This window comes from Petaurus breviceps, unplaced genomic scaffold (assembly GCF_028583685.1).
Source record: "Petaurus breviceps papuanus isolate PSGF00001 unplaced genomic scaffold, PetGlider_PUasm1.0 208, whole genome shotgun sequence".
Taxonomy (NCBI): domain Eukaryota; kingdom Metazoa; phylum Chordata; class Mammalia; order Diprotodontia; family Petauridae; genus Petaurus; species Petaurus breviceps.
In genome coordinates, this window is record NW_027185852.1 from 11252460 (window position 1) to 11270809 (window position 18350).

Sequence of the window (18350 nt, forward strand, 5' to 3'; positions counted from 1 at the left end):
GCCGAGGGCTCTCGGGAGCCGGGCGGCCACGGAGCAAGCCCAGCTACTGGGCAGGAGGCTCGGCGGCCGGCATCGCGCGGGCTCCGGAACGCCAGGGCGCGGGGGCTGGGGTGCTCAGGCTCGGAGAGCTGGCACGGGCCGGGGCTGTTCGGGGCCCCGGCTCTGCCTGCTAGCCCGTCCGATCGTCCGTCCGTCCGTCGGGCCGAGGCGGCGGTAGCTTCAGCTTCTTCCTGCCCGCAGCCCGGTGGCAGAGCCCGGGCGCTGCGAGGAGCCCCCAGTGGCGGCGGTGGCGAGGGGCGGACTGAGGGGACGGCCCCGGAGGAGGGGCGGCCGAGAGGAGGGGCAGCGGCGGGCGAGCAGGGGGCCGGGGCTGCGAGCTAACCCGAGGGAGATTGAGAGGAGGAGGGAAGTCACGGCGGCGGCCGGAGAAGGAAAAGGAGGAGGAGAAAAAGGGAAAGGAAGGGGAGGGCGGGGGCGTGGGCGGGGGCTGGGGAGCCCGCGGCTGGGGGAAAGGGAGGTGTCTGGTGCCACCCAGCTGCGCTCGGGCTCGGTGCACTTCCAAACTCAGAGCGCTGCCGGGATTTATGCCAAGAGACCTGAGAGAGAGAGAGAGAGAGAGAGAGAGCGGCGGGGAAATTCCCTCACTCCTTGACACCCCATCCCTCTCCATCCCCCGCTTCTCTCTCCCCTTAACAGCAGCAGAGATCCCTGGAGAATCAGTGTCCCTCCTTCTCATCCCCTCCATTCTTGATAGGAAACGTGCAGGCCCCTTGTCTACAGGGTCCCACACCAGGGTTGAGCCTCAGGGGACCCTCCGGCTTCTTCCCATTCCTCCGCCCCCAGTAAAGGAGAGCTTAGCCCAGTCAGGCGCTGTCCTAGCCACGATTCCGAGACTCGATTTCTGGTACCTTTCCTTACTGGGGCCCAAGGGAAGGGAGATGATGTGTTGAGTTCAGGGATTTGGAAGGAAAAAGGACAGTCACTCATACTTTGACTTCTCCCCCCCCCCCAACTTCCTTCTCCTTCCCTGCCTCCCCCTTTTAAAAACTGACCCTAATCTAGGTTGTTCCCTTTGAAAAAAGAGGAATCTTGGCCCAGTGGTTAGAGTCGGTCTGTCTCTGTGACCCAGAACAAGTTCTCTCAGTAGCAGAGAAGGTGCTAACTTCGTGGACTACAGAGAATTTCCTCTCATTGGAGTTCCCTATCTCAAGGAAATCTTAGGGACCAGTCTCGATCCCTGCGGAAATCAGCAGCAGCACAACCTGGTTTTGTGCAGCCTGTATATTAATGGAATCAATCAATAAATGCTTAATGCCTCTGTCCTGCCTACCCACTGAAATGTAGACCAGATCTGGCTTCATTTGGTAAGAGATGGGAGTTCCGTTTGGAGACCCAATGCTCTAGGAGGCATGAAACCGACTCATTACCCACACTTTACATAACTCTAAGTGGCCTTGCCATTTCGTAGATCAGACCAGCCTTTGATAACCTGGCTGCCAAGGCAAGGTTTCCTGGAAGAGACCGATAAAAATGGCCAAATTTTAAATGTCCTCACTGCTAGGACAGGTGGTCTGCTCCCCCTTGAGAATACTATAAGTAGAAACAAAAAAAGTGACAAAGGAAAAAAAAACAAATAAGTGGCTTGAAAAGAGTGTTTTTCAAAACACACACACACACATACACACACAAATAGTGTTTTGCTTTTTAATGGGCCTGTGATTTTATTGGCATAGCCAGCTTCCAGTAGGGTACTTCCCTTGCCAATGCAGATCTGCATTGACTTTGCAACTTTGAGTCTTCAGAGTGTTGGTGGTAGTTATTGAAAGATTGACCACCTGCCTACGACCACACAAACAGTATGTGTCATAGACAGGACTCTAACCCAGGACTTTCTGGAAAAGAGGTTTTGTCATTGTCCCACACTTGTTGGCATGATGCTGTTGATACCTGAAAACAAAATGCTGTTTTCACACCATAAGACATCTCAGATAATTGGAAGATGCACATCTCCGCCTACTGCTCTAGAATGTCTTGGTTTGAAGTTTTACAAGGTCCTAGAGACTTGAGAAATAGTAGTAAGAGTTTAGAAACTTGCTTATGTGTCCATCTCATCAAGTGACAAACATTTATTCGATTCTGTAATGTGACACATAATGAGAAAACATTGGAAAAAACCCTGAGGTTGGTAAAGACTGAAGGCAAAAGGAGAAGGAGGCCACAGAGGTTGAGGTGGAGAAATAACATCAAGGAAGCAACAAATGTGAGCTTGGACAGACTTTTGAGACATAGTGGAGGATAGAAGAGCTTGGTGTGCTATGGTCCTTGGGGTCAAGGAGAGCCAGACAGGACTGAACAATGGCAATGCACCAGACCCAGGACAGGCTCAAGGGATTTTCTCAGGGCACAAAAGCATCTTTGATCTCCATGTGGGTGGTCCACGTAGTGAACCCACGATGGCCAGCTTGTCCTGTGTCTGTGTCCTCCAACACATTTGCCACAGATTCTCTCAATGTTCTCCTGACCAATGAGACCCTTCAGCCGTTCACCTGGAAATACTTTGTTCTCAGCATCTTCTCTTCATAGCACAATTACTAGATGTTACCTTTTTCTCTTCTTCGGAATTCCTTGTTGGTTACATGGTGGGACTGTGTACGGTACTCATTTTTGCCTTTTCCTTGACAACTGTATTTCATGCTTTGCTGACATACAGCAACAATGTAATAAGTGAGTCCTGAAATGATAGAGCTTTGCTTTTAGGAGAAGCTTGACATCAGGCAAGGAGTTTTATAATGTTCCAAAGTCAATCCAGCCTGCTCTCTTCTTGGGAAACTTGGAGGCGATCTCCAGTCTTCCTGACGAATATCTGGCCCCTGGACCCACATGGTTCTGGAGGAGAAAGTGAGGCTGGTGACCTTGCCCAGCCCTCCATCATTCACATCAAAGTCAACTGCAAGGCACGTCATCATTTCCCTGATGTTATGGTCCTCTTCAAGAAGGAAGGACAAACCTCACAACAACAGGTGTCCACCTGTATTCTCTGTCTTAGATACGCATATCATGGGAATACTTTTTGGAGTCTCCATAAAAATGCACATTGAAATCTGGGCAATAGACATCACTTATCCACCTGTTCTCTCCTTTGTGATGGCCAAGTCAAACTCCTTTGACTAATTATGCATCTCTCTCTGTGTGATATTCTGAGGTTTTCATAATCAGCACAATGTCATCTGTCAAAAGGAGCATCTGGTAAACCTTGCCATCCACCGGGGAATCCCTCTTCAATTTGGACTCTGCACTGGATCCTCCCCATCGAAGTGACTAATGCCTTTGGCCAGTATGTATCTCCCCATTCTGCTCACCCCATGTTTGTTATCAGCGGGTCACTGAACCGGATTATTTCTGCTCTTATATCTTCCAAGGAAATATGGGTGATTTTGACCAAGAATGTTCCAAAGGGGGCAGGCTAGGTGGCGCAGTGAATAGAGTACCGGCCCTGGAGTCAGGAGATCCAGCCTCAGGCACTTAACACAAAACTAGCTGTGTGACCTTGGGCAAGTCACTTAACCCTATTCCTTACCTTCCTCCCCTCCAAAAAGTAAGAAAAAAAATTAAAAAAAAAAGAATGTTCCAAAGGCCCCTTGTCAGATAAAAGCCTGTAAGGTAGCTTTTGTTCTAAAAAATCAATGCTTTGTTGTAACCAACATATAAGTGTACAGTGCAATCTTATATTGTCTATACTTGAACTGGTTGATTATCACTTGTGAAAGCTCCTTGTTCACTACTAGTGTCCTCATCAAAAAATGCCCCCAATTTATGTATAGATTGCTATCACAAAGATTCTGTATAATGAAAGAATAAATATATGGCTAGAAAGTGAGTGGCATTCTCTTGGCCACCTTTCTGCAGTATTAATAATGTTATCTGAGGTCCCCCCACCCCATGCTTTTAGTCTTTTCCCTATCCTGTATTTCAGTTCTTATGTGGTTTCCAGTATGGATCTCTGCTTTATATTCTTGGTCTAATACATCTGCCTTCCTCATCTTTGTTTTCTTTTGTATCATTTCTACCATTCTGTCTCCAGAAGCCCTTAGGGGACTGTGACATCAGGATACAAGTTTTGCTGTTCCATTATCCTCGATGGGAGAAATAATTTGTTCAAAGAGTTTTTGCAAATCTTTTCCAGTTTTCTTCTGTTTGTCCTCTTTCCATCTTCACTTAGCAGTACCCTTGGGAGGGCTTTGTTTCATTCAATATTTTGCCAAGTTTTCTTTAAACTGGTTTTCCTCTTCACTGCTTCTCTCTGTTTTATGAAGTGATAACAATTATAATTGTCAATCACCCTTTTGGGTAGATGTTACAAAGACAAGAACGTATCCTAACCCAGCATTGTCTTTGGCAGTTATCTCTCCCCATCTGGCAAATCAGATACTTGCTGACTAAGAGGTTTTGGGGGGGTCTTTAGTTCTCTGTGTTATGATGTTTAATGTATATTTGTTGAACTTCTGCATAAAAGTATTATAGTCAGTGTTGATGCTGTGTCTGTTGTCCATTTCCTAGTTTTGATTTTTGATTTTTGTTAAAACAGTTCAAGATTAAGTTGTTTTGATTATTTGGCTTATTCTTGTTATTATTCTTTGTGTTTTTAAAATTAGTTTTGATCCTCGTTCTGATGAGTTAATAATCTAACTGTACACAGAATCAGGGATGATTCCCCCATCAATAATAAATCTTTTCCTATCTATAAAAAATGTAATTTTTGCATTTCATGGTATTATTTGGTTCTCACTATATCCAATACCTTCCAATTCTTTGTTCTATGTATCTATAATATATGGAGTCTTTAGGCTTCTGTGTAATCTACAGATCTTTCTTTCTTCTTTATCAATCATTCTTGCCCACAAATTTCTCCCTTCCCTCACCTTTTTCTACTTTTGCATTGCAATCACCAAATATAAAAATGTTATGTTGATTTGTTATGGAGGGCCTTATCATTATTGCTTCTAGAATTTCATTAACATTTCATGATATTGGTGCATTAACTGCAACCATGTTCATGGTGATATTTTTACAAATACTTATCATTAGTGTTGCAATATGCAATTACCAAATATCTCATGAAATAATGTTTCTTATTCCCTCTGGACATTCAATAAAACCCATTCTACCATCACTTTTCTTGGCTTCTCCAAGTAGAATGTGTGAATTGTCCTTCCACTTACCTGCAATTGCCATTTTTCTTCTCGTTGAATTTACAGCAAGAATGTGAAAATTGATACAACTCAGCTCCTTCAGCAGTATGTCCACTTAGTCGTTGGGCAATCTTCTCTCATTGGGAACACCATCAGTCAAATTCAAGTTTGTCGACAAGTCTAAATACTGTATGCTTCTTATTGCCCTCAGCTTTTCTCCCCCACTATTCTGTCACTATCATTGCAGAAACAGAAGGGGACCATGCAAGACTGATGAACACTTTCTATTTTAATTTTTTTATAGGTTACCATAGCAAAAAAAAAAAATATCGCTAGGTTGCCAAGAGAGCAGTGATGTGCCCCTCCATAATTAGCTAGGTCAATCTTCAGAGGAAAAAAAGACGATCTGTTTCTGGGGTCAAAATCTCTCCATCATATCAGAACATGCCAGAGCTTGTCTTCTGCTGACATAGCCTTCAAGAACTCAGAATTACTTCCACAGCATGATGAGACACTGGAAGAAGACAAAAACATATTCCACGAGGGAAACACTGCCACTCTTTTATATATGGGGAAACTGAGACTCAGGGAATCGAAGGGACTTTTCTGTAAGATCTTTTGGAGTCCAGACAGTCCTGGCTTCAAATCCTGCCTCTATGCTTACTAACTGTGACCATTTCACCTCTCACAACTTCAGTTTCCCCATCTGTAGTATGGGAGATTTAACATTTGTGGTACCTACCTCAGGGTTTTCATGAGGATCAAATGAGAGAACAGGGAGAGGATTTTGTAAACCTCAATCCACAATGTTAAAGCCATCTCTTATTATGTCCCCTTTCCCTTCCAAAGGATTGCTCTGGGTCGTAGATGTTGAGCAGAAAGCAACCTCAGGGGCCATCTAGTCCAACTCTCTTATTTTACAGATAAGGAACCTGAGGCTCAATCATTTGTCTAAAGTCATTGTAAGTGGGATTTGAACCCAGAACCTCTGCCTAAAAAGTCATTGCTCTCTCCACTGTATGAAACTGGTTGAATCAGAAAATTAACAGTTTGGTTCACCAATGTGATTTGGTACTCAGAAACCGAAAAATAACATGACCTTCATTCACTTGTTCAATAAGCATTTATTATATGTCTACTTGATGTAACTGATAATTTGAAAGCAAGAAAAAAAACTTGGAGGTCACTGAATCTAGCTCCCTAATTTTGCAAATAAGGAAACTGAGACCAGAGAAGTCAAGTAATTAACTAAGGTCATGAGGAAAGAGCAATAAAGCTGGGGCTTAAACCCCAAGGCCTCTGGCTCCTTAACCCAATGTGCTTTTCCACTCCTCTCTCCTCCACTGAATACCTACACTATTTCTCATCAGAGCCCTGTGGTCACCCTGGGTCTTGGAAGAGGGGAAGCCAGAGGACCATAAGGTCTTTCAGGTTTGATTAAGCCAGAAAAGCTCTGGTAATGGTCACACTATAGGCTTTATACCTTGTTCAGATCAGAAACTCTTCATCTTCAGAAGGCTGGCTAAAGGGTAACTATGAAAACCAACTCTGATAAGGAGGAGAAGGGTAGAGAGGGCTGTGATGTGCTTTGGTGGAGGGAATGACTTCACTGACTAGATGGGGAATGCTGAAGTTCAGATGGATGGGAAAATTAGCTGAAAATATAATTGGATGAGACTCCCTGCCCCCCTTGATGAGAAGTGATGAGTATTTACAAAGTGCCAAGCATAGCAGATTGCTTTACTCTGGGATGTCTCAGTGGAATGATTCATTCTCTCACTCATTATACAGTGTGTTTGGTTAGGCCCTGGAGAGACAAAAGCACAAATAAGGAATAAGATCTTTATCCTTGAGTAGCCTAAATAGTGCCAGGAGAGAAATAATACTCTCAAAACTTCCTAAACGCCATAGCACAAATAGCAAACTTCTTGACTACCTCACCTTTCCCAGCTCTCACTCAAAGGCTGAGTCTCCTGTAGGGAAGTTCCTGCACCCAAGGAAGTTCAAATCCAGCCTCAAATTCCTACTAGCTGTGTCACCTTGGGCAAACCACTTAATCTCTATTTGCCTCAGTTTCCTCAACTGTAAAATGGGGATAATAATAGCACCTGCCTTCTAAGTTGTGAGGGTCAACTGAGACATTTGTAAAGTGCTTGACACATAGGCAACATCATATAAATGCCAGCTAACGTTATTTTTATTACTATTATTATGAGACACAAATTTTACACATGGTCCCTGCCTCGGGAAACTTAAAATCAGAGAACCACCAAATTTTTAGATTTTTAGAAATTTCAGACTACTATTAGCTAGCATTTATATAATGCCCACTATGTGCTAAGAGTTTTAAAGTACTATTTCATTTGCTTCTCACAACTCTCACCTACCTGAGAGGTAGGTTCCATTAGTAACCCTGTTTTCCAGTTGCTTCAGAGGGCCCCTACCTCACCAAGAATCCCCACTACAATATTTCTACCACAGTGGGAAACCTGCAGACCTCTAGGGAGGGGCAGTCTTAAAAATGTCTTTAAATGTCTTAAAATTGTCTATTTCCCTTTTGGATAGTTCTAATACTTGGTCCATTGTACCCTTCTATCAAGACCCAACTTGCCAAGTGCTCCCAGTTCCTTCCTTTGAGACCAAGAGGAGCTAGTTAGGATATTCCTTCACAAGACAATTTTCCAAATAGCTTATTTTTTTAGAGCTATCATATTCTTCTTAAGTTCTGTCTTCACTAGGCTAAATATTCCCAACTTCTTCATAAACCATTCAGGGCTCCTCACCAGCCAGATTGCCCTCTTCTGGACAAACAAGATGTACATGCCCGAAAAGTTAAATGTGAGTAACATATTTCATGAACACTTCAAGACAGTAATCGAAGAGATATTACAAGCCAACATATCACTCACTGGCAAATGTATTGGGCAGAATATAATGAGAATCATGGAATAATGAACAAGCTAAAAGTTTGGGAAGATTGTAGACAGAGAATGGTGTTTCTGGGGTTTCTGTCCTATTAATGACATCTGGCTTACATGTCCAAAAATTAGGATGTGAAAGAGCCAGAAGTGAGAGAGGTAGACCACAAAAGAGGACATGGTGAGACCCAACTGTACAGTGATGCAAACATTGCCACTTGAGGCCAGAAGACCGAGTTCAAGTTCACCCCACAGCAGCTGTGCAACCTTGGACAAATTAGTTAATCCATTCAAATGTATATATTTATCTGTAATTGGGGATGGGAATACACTTTCCCATCTCAATTTGGGGAGTAATCTTTTTTTCTGGTCTAATGGAAGAAGCACTTTGTGTCTTTGGTATTCCAGGGTCTGGGTTCAAATTTCAGCTTTTGTTCCTTATTACCTGTGTGACCTCGATAAAGTCCCGTATCCTCTCTTTAGGGGACTTTTTCAGTCTAGTTCTCTTCCACTTACTCAGTGCTCTAGCCAAAGTGGACTATTTTTTATCCTCTTCCCCCACTCTCATATTTCCCTCTGGCTCCTCCCCCTACCTTTGCTCAGACTTGTACTGAATCCTATGATCTGGTTCCCAATGGGATTCTAAGTTGGGGGTGAAGCATCTGTGGTAGAGTTTGAACCCAAATGATTAAGAACGCTAGTGCAGATAGAGGTCAGAATGAGGAGCAACATGCCAATACCAAGAAACATGTAGATGCCTTTTAAACTCCAAAGAACCATGGGCAGGGGGAATTGTCAGAGACAAGAACAGGGTCAAAATCAGAGACTCACTGCAGGATCCAAGGAGGGAGGGAGGCTGATGAGACTTGGAGTCTAGGTTTCAAGCTATAAGATTCTGGTCTGGGAGATAGATGAAGTAGTAAGCTAGACAAAGAATGTGATTTTAAATTGTTGCACTCAAAGGCACATGAAAGTTTTAAGTACTGCTAATAGATGGTTGACCTATTTTCTGTCTTTCTCAGACTCTGGCACCTAGGGAATTGAGCTGTGTAGTCAACCTCATTCAGATTCTTAAAAAAAGTTTATTGGTATCATTTTTTTCTTATCACTTTCTTCCCTCAATGTATCCCTCCCCATTCTCCTATCAAGGAAAGGCATATCTTAAAATGAGAAAGAAAAAAGCAATGGAAAAGACTCACTAACACAACTACCAAGGTATACAATAGATGCAGTGTTTCATAGTCACAGTCTCCTAATTCAACAAGGATGTGAGGGAGGTATAATTTCTTCTCTATTTTTTTGTTTTATTTTTTGCCCTCCTCCTTACATTGTTGCAGTCATTGTATATAATGCTCTCCTACTTCTGGGTACTTCACTTTGCATCAGCTGATGTTAGCATTCCTATGCCTCCATGCATTTTTCACATCCACAATATTTACAAATAATTTTGCCTTTTGTCTTTATACCTGAATGCTTAGCTCAGTGTCTAGAACATAAGCACTTAATAGATGCTTATTGGCCGATTGAATAATATTTCATTATATTTAGATGGCACAATTTGTCTATTCATCCCTAATCCCCAGTCATAAGTCCAATCTTTGTTGTTAGATTAAGTGTTTAGCCCAAAGCATAGCACATTGATACTATCTGACTGGATGCTGCCATAAATATTTTGCTGTTTATGGAACCTTTCTTTGCATCTTCAGTCTCTTGTATTCTGAGTCAAAGAACATCTTAATCACTTTCTTACCATAGTTGCAAATCACTTTACAGAATGGTTGGACCAATTCACAGCTCCACCAACAATGTACAGGTATACCTTATATTATTGCATTTTGCAGGTACTGTGTTTTTTACAAATTGAAAATTTTGGGCAACCTGTGTCAGGCAAGTATATAAGCACCATTTTTCCAACAGCATGTGCTCACATTGTGTCTTTGTATCACATTTTGGTCATTCTTTCAATATTTCAAACTTTTTCATTATTATTATATCTGTTATGGCGATCTGTGATCAGTGATTTTTGATGATACTATTGTAATTATTTGGGGGTACTATGAACCAGGCGTGTATAAGACAGGAAACTTAATCAATAAATGTTGTGTGTATTCTGACTGCTTCACCAACTGACCATTCTGTCTCTCTCTGTTTCCTTAGGCCTCACTCTTCCCTGAGACAAAACAATTTTGAAACTAAATTAATAACCTTAAATGGCCTCTAAGTGTTGAGGTGAAAGGAAGAAACCACCAATGTAGCAAATGTCATTGTCGTCTTATTTTAAGAAATTGCCACAGCTACCCCACCCTTTAGCAACCTCTACCCTGATAAGTGAAATTCTATCAACTTGACCCTATAGCATCAAAAAAAGATTATGATTCTCTGCAGCCTCAGATGATGGGTAGATTTTTTTTGTATCAATAAAACATTTTTAAATTAAGGTACATACATTGCTTTTTTAAAAACGTAATTCTATTGCACACTTAATAGACTAGAGTAGAGTGTAAACATAACTTTTGCAAATGCACTGGAAAACCAAAAAATTCTTGTGCTTCACTTTAATATGATATTTGCTTTATTGTGATATTCACTTTGTTGTGGTGCTCTGGAACTGAACCCACAATATTACCAAAGTGTGGCTGCATTGATTGGCCTGTCTTTCTACAGCTCCTCTAAGACCTCCTATTCTCACCCTTATTTATTTGGACGGTTATCGAAGCATGAGATGAAACCTCGCTTTTATGCTGATTGGCGTTTTCTCTTTTTATTGGAGCAATTTTTTTCATATTGTTTCTAAAAGTTTGCAACTTTTCTTTTGCTCCCTCCAAAATTCTAATTTTTTTCCTAATATTTCTATCTGTTCCTAATATTTGACTACTTTTCCGTTGAGGGATGGTTCTTGGTCCTATATATTCAGCCATATCTTTATATATCTTATACATTATATCTTTATCAAGGATATTTGTTATGAAATTTCCCCTCCTCCCATCAGTTACCTTCTGACCCTCATTGAATTTATTTTGTTCGTGCAAAAACTTTACAATTCATGTAATCAAAATTGATCTATTTTACCTCTGTGATCATTCCTATACCTATACCTTCTCTCCTGAACCAGAAGCACGGACAGTTTCTGATCGGGTTCTCTAATTGTTTTTTAATAGTGTGACCTTCATTCAGGTCATATTTCCATTTGAGTATTGTGATGTATGGTGTAAGATGTTGGTCTAAACTATTTTTTGTTTGCCAGATTTCCAAACAGTTCTTGTCAAATAAGGAGCTCTCCATGTCATTTATGTTCTTGGGTTTATCACACTGGCTTATTGACTTCAATTGTTTCATAAGCTTCTTCATTCAGGTAGTTTCACTGACCTACTTTTCTATTTTTTTAAACTAGTGCCAAAAAATTTCTTTTAAAATGACTACTCATTTTATAACCAATAGACATGATTAGGTTTTCAAGAATGTATAAAAGATTGCCTATATCCCAAGAAACTTTATCGTGTATGAACTCCTCTTTATTCGAGTTAAGAGGGGCAACAATGAGATTAATTAACCAAACAAGCTAGTGATATCCCAGGAGCTTTAAGTAACGGTAGGAATATCATTCTTTCTATACATATATTCATTTATCTATTATCCTCTCCAATGCTCATTGGATTCCAGGATCCACGTTGACCACAAATGTCCAGGTCCTCAACTGGGTGGGAGTGATTCCCACCCAGTACTTCTCCTCTCTCCTGTATTTCTAATCTTCCCCCAGTCCTCCAGATCTTGACTTGTCAGCCAACGCCAGTGACTGCCCGTTGAGTACAGTGCCAGTTAACCCATGATTAAATCCTTTCTTTTTTGAGAAAATATTTTTGCATCTCCTAACACCTTCTAAATATTGGTTCTACCAGATTTTCTCATTTTAGGATATTTCACAGAATAGCAGAATTTGAGAGTAGGAAGGGAATACACTGGCCATATAGTCCAAGTTCTAACCCATGCTCAAAAGGAATCCTCATGATAACATACCCAACGAATTGTCATCCAGTCCCTCCCCCAAACAACCTGTTTTACTTTTGGACAGCTTGAATTATTAGGAAGCTTTTCCTGACATTAAGCTTAAATCTGTTTCTTTAGAATTTCCACTCTGCTCTGTGTTCTGCTCTCTGAGGCCAAAGAGAGCAAGTGTAATGCCTTCTTCATTGGACAGTTCTTCAAATACTTGGAAACAGTTGTCACATTTCCTGAGTCTTCTCCAGGTCAAACACTCCCATATCCTTCAACTGATTCTCCTATCGCATGGATTGAAGTCTCCTGCCCATTCTGGCTGCTCCCCTCTTGACGCTCTCAATTTATTAACACACTTCTTTAACTATGGTGCCCAAAATTGAACACAATATTTCCGATGAGGTCCAATAAGGACACTTGGTCGTGGCATTACCACTTCCCTATTCTGGAAGTTTGCTGTTGAGTGGTTTCAGTCATGTCTAACTTTTTTGTGACCCCATTTGGGATTTTCTTGGTGAAGATACTGGAGTGATTTGTCAGTTCCTTCTCCAGCTCATTTTGCAGATGAGGAAACTGAAGTAGATGAATTGCCCAAGGTCACACAGCTGGTTACTTAGTGTTTGAGGCCAGATTTAAACTCATGAAGAAGTCTTCTTTATTTTTTTTGTTTTTGGAGGACAATTAGGATTAAGTGACTTGCCCAAAGTCACATGGCTAGTAAGTGTGTCAGGTATCTGAGACCAGATTCGAACTCAGGTCCTCCTGACTCCAGGGCTGGTGCTCTATTCACTTCACCACCTAATTATCCCAAGAAGTCTTCTTTAATCCAAGCCCAGTGCTCTATCCACTGTGCCACCTAACTGCCCCCATTCTTGGAAGTTATGTCCCTCTGAATGCAGCCCAAGGTCATATCAGCTTTAGACTGCAGACTCATGTTGAGCTTGTTACAATCAAAATTAGCACAAGTAACTCCATTTTGCTTTTATCCACTTTTTTTGGGAAGCTAAGTTTCAGCTACTTGTAAGTCACCTGATTTTAAATTACAAGCTTACTCTTCCCTACCAAAGGTCACCCTACTTTAAGAATGTCACAGAACTAACCCCTTTGCTCCTCCTGACCCTGATTCCACCAATGAGAAATCAGATATTTCAATTCCTATAGTCCTGTGTTTTCTGTCTTTCACAATCTCAAAACTGTATATTAACTGTGAGAAAACAAACTTCTGGATCCTTGGTTTACTTGGACCTAGTTTGTCTTACAACTGTATTCATTGCTACATCATTTTTTGCCTGGATGAAACTCAGTTTCCCCCTGCCCCCCTCCCCCACTATGACACCTACTGGGCACTAAAACCCTCCCATCATTTTAAGAATGATTACTTTCTAGCCAAGCTTCCCTACTCTTTACTGGTGATGTTGATTTTTTGGTACTCAAGTGGGAGACTCTTAAATTTATTTATCTCTCTTGAATTTCATCTTATTGGATTTAGCCAAACACTCTAATGTTTCAAGACCTTTTTGGATCTTGATGCCATCATCCAGGATGTTAGCTAACCCTCCCAATTTTATGTCATCTGCAAGTTTGATGAAAATACCATCTGCTCCTTCATCCAAGTCATGGATAAAAATATCAGATAACACAAGACCAGGCACCTTCCCAACATCACCAAGATTAAAAACTTCACCATAAACTGAGAAGAAATAAAAGATGTATTAGAACCCTTGAGAGGCAGGTGCTATTCTGGTCCCCACTCTGGAGATGAAGAAACTAAGGTTGATGAGATTAAGTGACTAGCCCAGGGTTACACAGACCCTGAGAATCTGAGGCAGGGTTTGAACTCACTTCTTCCTGTCTCCAGGTTCAGTGCTCTGTCCACTGCACCACCTGGTTTCCTAGAAGTCGAGTCATATGTTTTTTTTGCACCTGTGGACACTTTGATATGCACAGAATCACATGGAATCCCAGAGTTGCATAACGATCAATGATAGGGTCGTAATCTGTGAATTCGTTTGTCTAGGGATTATAAAGAGCCAGCCAACAAGCATTTATTCATTGCTTCCTATGTGCCAGGCACTGTACTTCAAAGCCAAAGAAAGGCAAATTCTTCATTTCTAGATGAGGAAAATCTACCAATTCCGATTTTCCACTTGCTTAGACTAGGACAGAGTGACTTGGGAGCACTGAGAGGTGCAGAGACCGCCAGAGTCCCAGACATTCTGTGTGAGGTGAGTCTTGAACCCAGAACTTTCAGCCTGTGATTCCTCATGCCACACTCCTTCCAGGCCTTCACAAGCATGGAAGGACCACCATGCCCACCATCACCATCAACATCTCCCTCCAGGCCTTCACAAGTAGAGAATGACCACCACCATCACCATCACCACCACCACCACTATCACCACCACCATCTCCCTCCAGGCCATGGTTGGAAGGGACTTTTTTTTCCATCTCAGGGGAATTGCCCAAGACTAGAAGACCTCAGCAAAGTCTTGAGGGCTCCTCATCAGTCCTGATATTCCAGGGGATTCCTGCTCAGAGAGCCCCAGCTCTTCTGACCTCCCCCCATCCCCCAGGAATCAAGCAGTTCATTCCACTCTAATTGTTAGGGGATTTTCCCTGACTCAGCCCCACATCTGCCTCTAGTCCAATCCTACCTTGACAAGGGAATGGATTCATAAGTGAGATCTTTCTGTTTTCTATTCCCTTTGCATTTTCAGCCTCCTGCTTCCACTGATCCTATTATAATACATTTTGTTTAGGCTCAGGCAGGGTGTCAACAACTTTTATATTTAAAATAGATTGTTCTTTTAACTGGAAATGCCATGAGACTGGAGACATGCTTTCAGCACAAGCTGACTACAAGCAAACCACCTTCCAGACCCTGGATGGAGGTTCTCTCCTAGGAAACAGACCAGAAATCTCCTCATCCAACTCCAATAGAAACGAAGTGAAATGTCGCACCAGAAGAATGGCTTCACCTACAGCATCTCTCATGGGAAAAGCAGTCTGGTGTGGGGGATAGAGGGTTGGCTCTGCCATCTGGAAGCCCAGGGCTCACAGCTTGACTGACATGGGCCACCTTTGAGACCTTGTCATATTACTTACTGGAAAACCACAGATCCCTCTCTATTTGACACTCCATCCCTCCCCCGCCTCCCCACCTGCTGCTTTCTAAAACGAGTTATAAAGGAGCTGCAACCTGCGGTTGAGGATGAACTCTCCACAAATCAAGTCAACAAGCATCTACTAAATATCATTGTGTGTTGGGCTCTGGGAAAAGTGCTGGAGATGCACATAATAAAAGAAAAAGAAAGATGGTCCCTGTCTTCCCCATCCTCAAAAAACTTAGGTTGGAATGGGGGAAATTCCACGTTGGGAATTCATCACTGGCTCATCAAGCTTTGTCCACAATGCAGAGCCAGGAGCTTTTTAGAAGAAGCCAGGTGGCCCAGTGGATAGAGGCCTGGGCCTGGACTCAGGAAGACCTGAGCTCAAATCCAACCTCATATACATATTAGCTGTGAGATATTAAGCAAATTGCTTAACTTCACTCTGCTAGTGAATGCCTGAAGGATTTGAAGCCAGGTCTAATAACTGCAAAGACAATCCCCTATCCACTGTGGTCCCTTCCTACTTTGGAATCCTGCAATTCTGTAATTGTCCTCCAGAGCATCTAAAGACCAGATCCAGGTCACTAAGTGACAGTTAGGAAGTCTTGAGTGAGGTGGTAAGTCTCAGACTTCCCGGGATCATCATCTGGGAGCAGGGGTTTTCACTTCATATCTTATATTTTACTGTCATGTTATTTTATAGGCAAAGCAAGGAAAAGAAGCATCTATTAAACACTTATAAGAGCTCGGGGTAGAAATCCAAGCAAAAAGACAGGTGGTTCTGCCCTCAAGGACCTTACATTCTAGCCAGGGAGAGGAATGCATGAAAGAGAACAAAGAAGGAAAGCGGGATGGTGGAGAAGAAGGGAAAGTCTGGGAAGACAATGGAAGTATGGCAGGCCTGGGTCCATCCCCAAATAGGGGCCACCCAAAAGGGACTCACCAGTGGGAGGAGAGGCTGCCATGGCAGAGGGATGTTCTAGGGCGAAAAGACCCTAGCCCTGAGAGAAGTTTTGGGATGGGAATTTAACAGAATGATGGCAACCATATCCTGGGAGTGAGCAGTGTGGCAATTGGTGTGTTCAGCTCTGTATTCGTTTACTCTCTATGTGCTCAAGTAACTACACTTTGTCTCCCTTGATGTGTCCATGTGCCTTGGAGTTATAGGGTGGATATTTGAAACCATGTGAGCTTTTGTACCCCTCCTGATGTTAGAGATGTCACCTAAAACTGCCCACACACTGGCGTTCCTCACTGCAAAGGAGAATACTATGCCATGAGTGGGAGAAAAAAAAAGGCTGAGAACCACCAGTTTGGGAGATAGACACTTTGTCTTAGTATCCAGAAACATGAGAGACATTAGAGATAGTCTAGGGTAGCCTCCTCGTGCTGGTGCTGGTGCTGGTGGTAGTGCTGGTGCTGGTGCTGGTGGTGCTGGTGGTGGTGGTGGTGGTGGTGCTGATGGCGGTGCTGGTGCTGGTGCTGGTGCTGATGCTGGTGGTGCTGGTGGTGGTGCTGGTGCTGGTGCTGGTGGTGCTAGTGGTGGTGCTGGTGCTGGTGCTGGTGCTGGTACTGGTGCTGGTGCTGGTGCTGGTTCTGGTGGTGATCTTTCTTTTGTTTTGTTTTTTTTTGCACTGAATATGGTGACTTTATTGATGGTACACAATCCAGGACTCTAGGCTTCTTCCCCCTACTACAGGGGTGCTTTGGAACAAGGATGTGAATGTGACATGGGATCCCTAGTATAGGAACATCGGTTAGGAATGTGGGCTCCCCAGTGGCGGATCTCCTCTTTTTGGCTGGCGATGAAGATCCACGGCTTCCCACTTTACTCCTTGGAGGCACATAGACCATGAGGTCTACTACACGGTTGCTATAACCATACTCATTGTCATACTAGGGAATTAGCTTGACAAAATGGTCATTGGGGGCAACACCAGCGCCAGCGTCAAAGGCAGAAGAGTGAGTGTGGCTGCTGAAGTCACAGGACACAACCTGGTCCTCTGTGTAGCCCAAGATGCCTTCAAGGGTCCCTCTGATGCTTGCTTCACCACGTTCTTGATATCATCATATTTGCAGGTTTCTCCAGGCGGCAGGTCAGATCCACAACAGATACACTGGGAGTAGGAACACAGAAGGCCATGCCTGTAAGCTTCTCATTCAGCTCAGGTATAACCTTGCCTACAGCCTTAGCAGCACCAGTGGAAGCAGGGATGATGTTTTGGGCAGCACCATGCCCATCACACCACAGCTTACCAGAGGGGCCATCCACTGTCTTCTGGGTAGCAGTAATGGCATGGATTGTAGTCATGAGTGCTTCCACAATGCCAAAGTTGTCATGAATGACCTTGGCCAAGGGAGCCAAGCAGTTGGTAGTGCAGGAAGCATTACTGACAATCTTAAGGGAATTATCATATTTCTCATGGTTCACTCCCATCACAAACACTGAGGCATGAGCAGAAGGGGCAGAGATGATGACCCTCTTGGCTCCAGCCTTCAAGTGAGCCCCAGCCTTTTCCATGGTGGTAAAGATTCCAGTGGACTCTACAACATACTCGGCTCCAGCATCTCCCCATTTAATATTGGTGGGATCCCATTCCTGGAAGATGATAATGGCTTTTCCATTGATCACCAGCTTCCCATTCTCAGCCTTGACAGTGCCCTTGAATTTGCCATGAGTGGAATAATATTGAAACATATAAACCATGTAGTTAAGGTCAATGAAGGGGTCATTGATGGCCACAATGTTTACTCCACCTGAGGTGAATGCAGCCCTGGTCACCAGGCGCCCAATACGGCCATATCCATTGACTCCGACCTTCACCATCTTGTTTCAGGGATGCAACTTAAGCAGCAGAACCTGGCACCGAGCTTGGGAGAAAAGCCGAAAGCTGTGGTCCTTCATTTTCAAAGAGTGTGGATGGTGTCTTGACTTACTCATGAATCGGACTTAGGTGAAGTAGAGGTGCACAATAGTCAGCCTCACTCTCCCAGTCATTGAAGCCCACAGAGAAGGAAATTGAACTCTAAGAAGTGGAATAATTGAGTTATGATCATAGAGGATGTGGTTGAACTGGGATTCTGGAGAAGGAAAGTGTTAATAAACAATAAAGAAAAGAATGTATGCATGATCACTCAGG

At 43.0% G+C, this 18350-nt stretch overlaps 1 pseudogene; it reads right to left on the reverse strand.

Annotated features, from left to right (window-relative positions):
• Positions 1–219: 219 nt before the first annotated feature.
• Positions 220–18080, reverse strand: LOC138165130 (glyceraldehyde-3-phosphate dehydrogenase-like; annotated as a pseudogene).
• Positions 18081–18350: the final 270 nt, after the last annotated feature.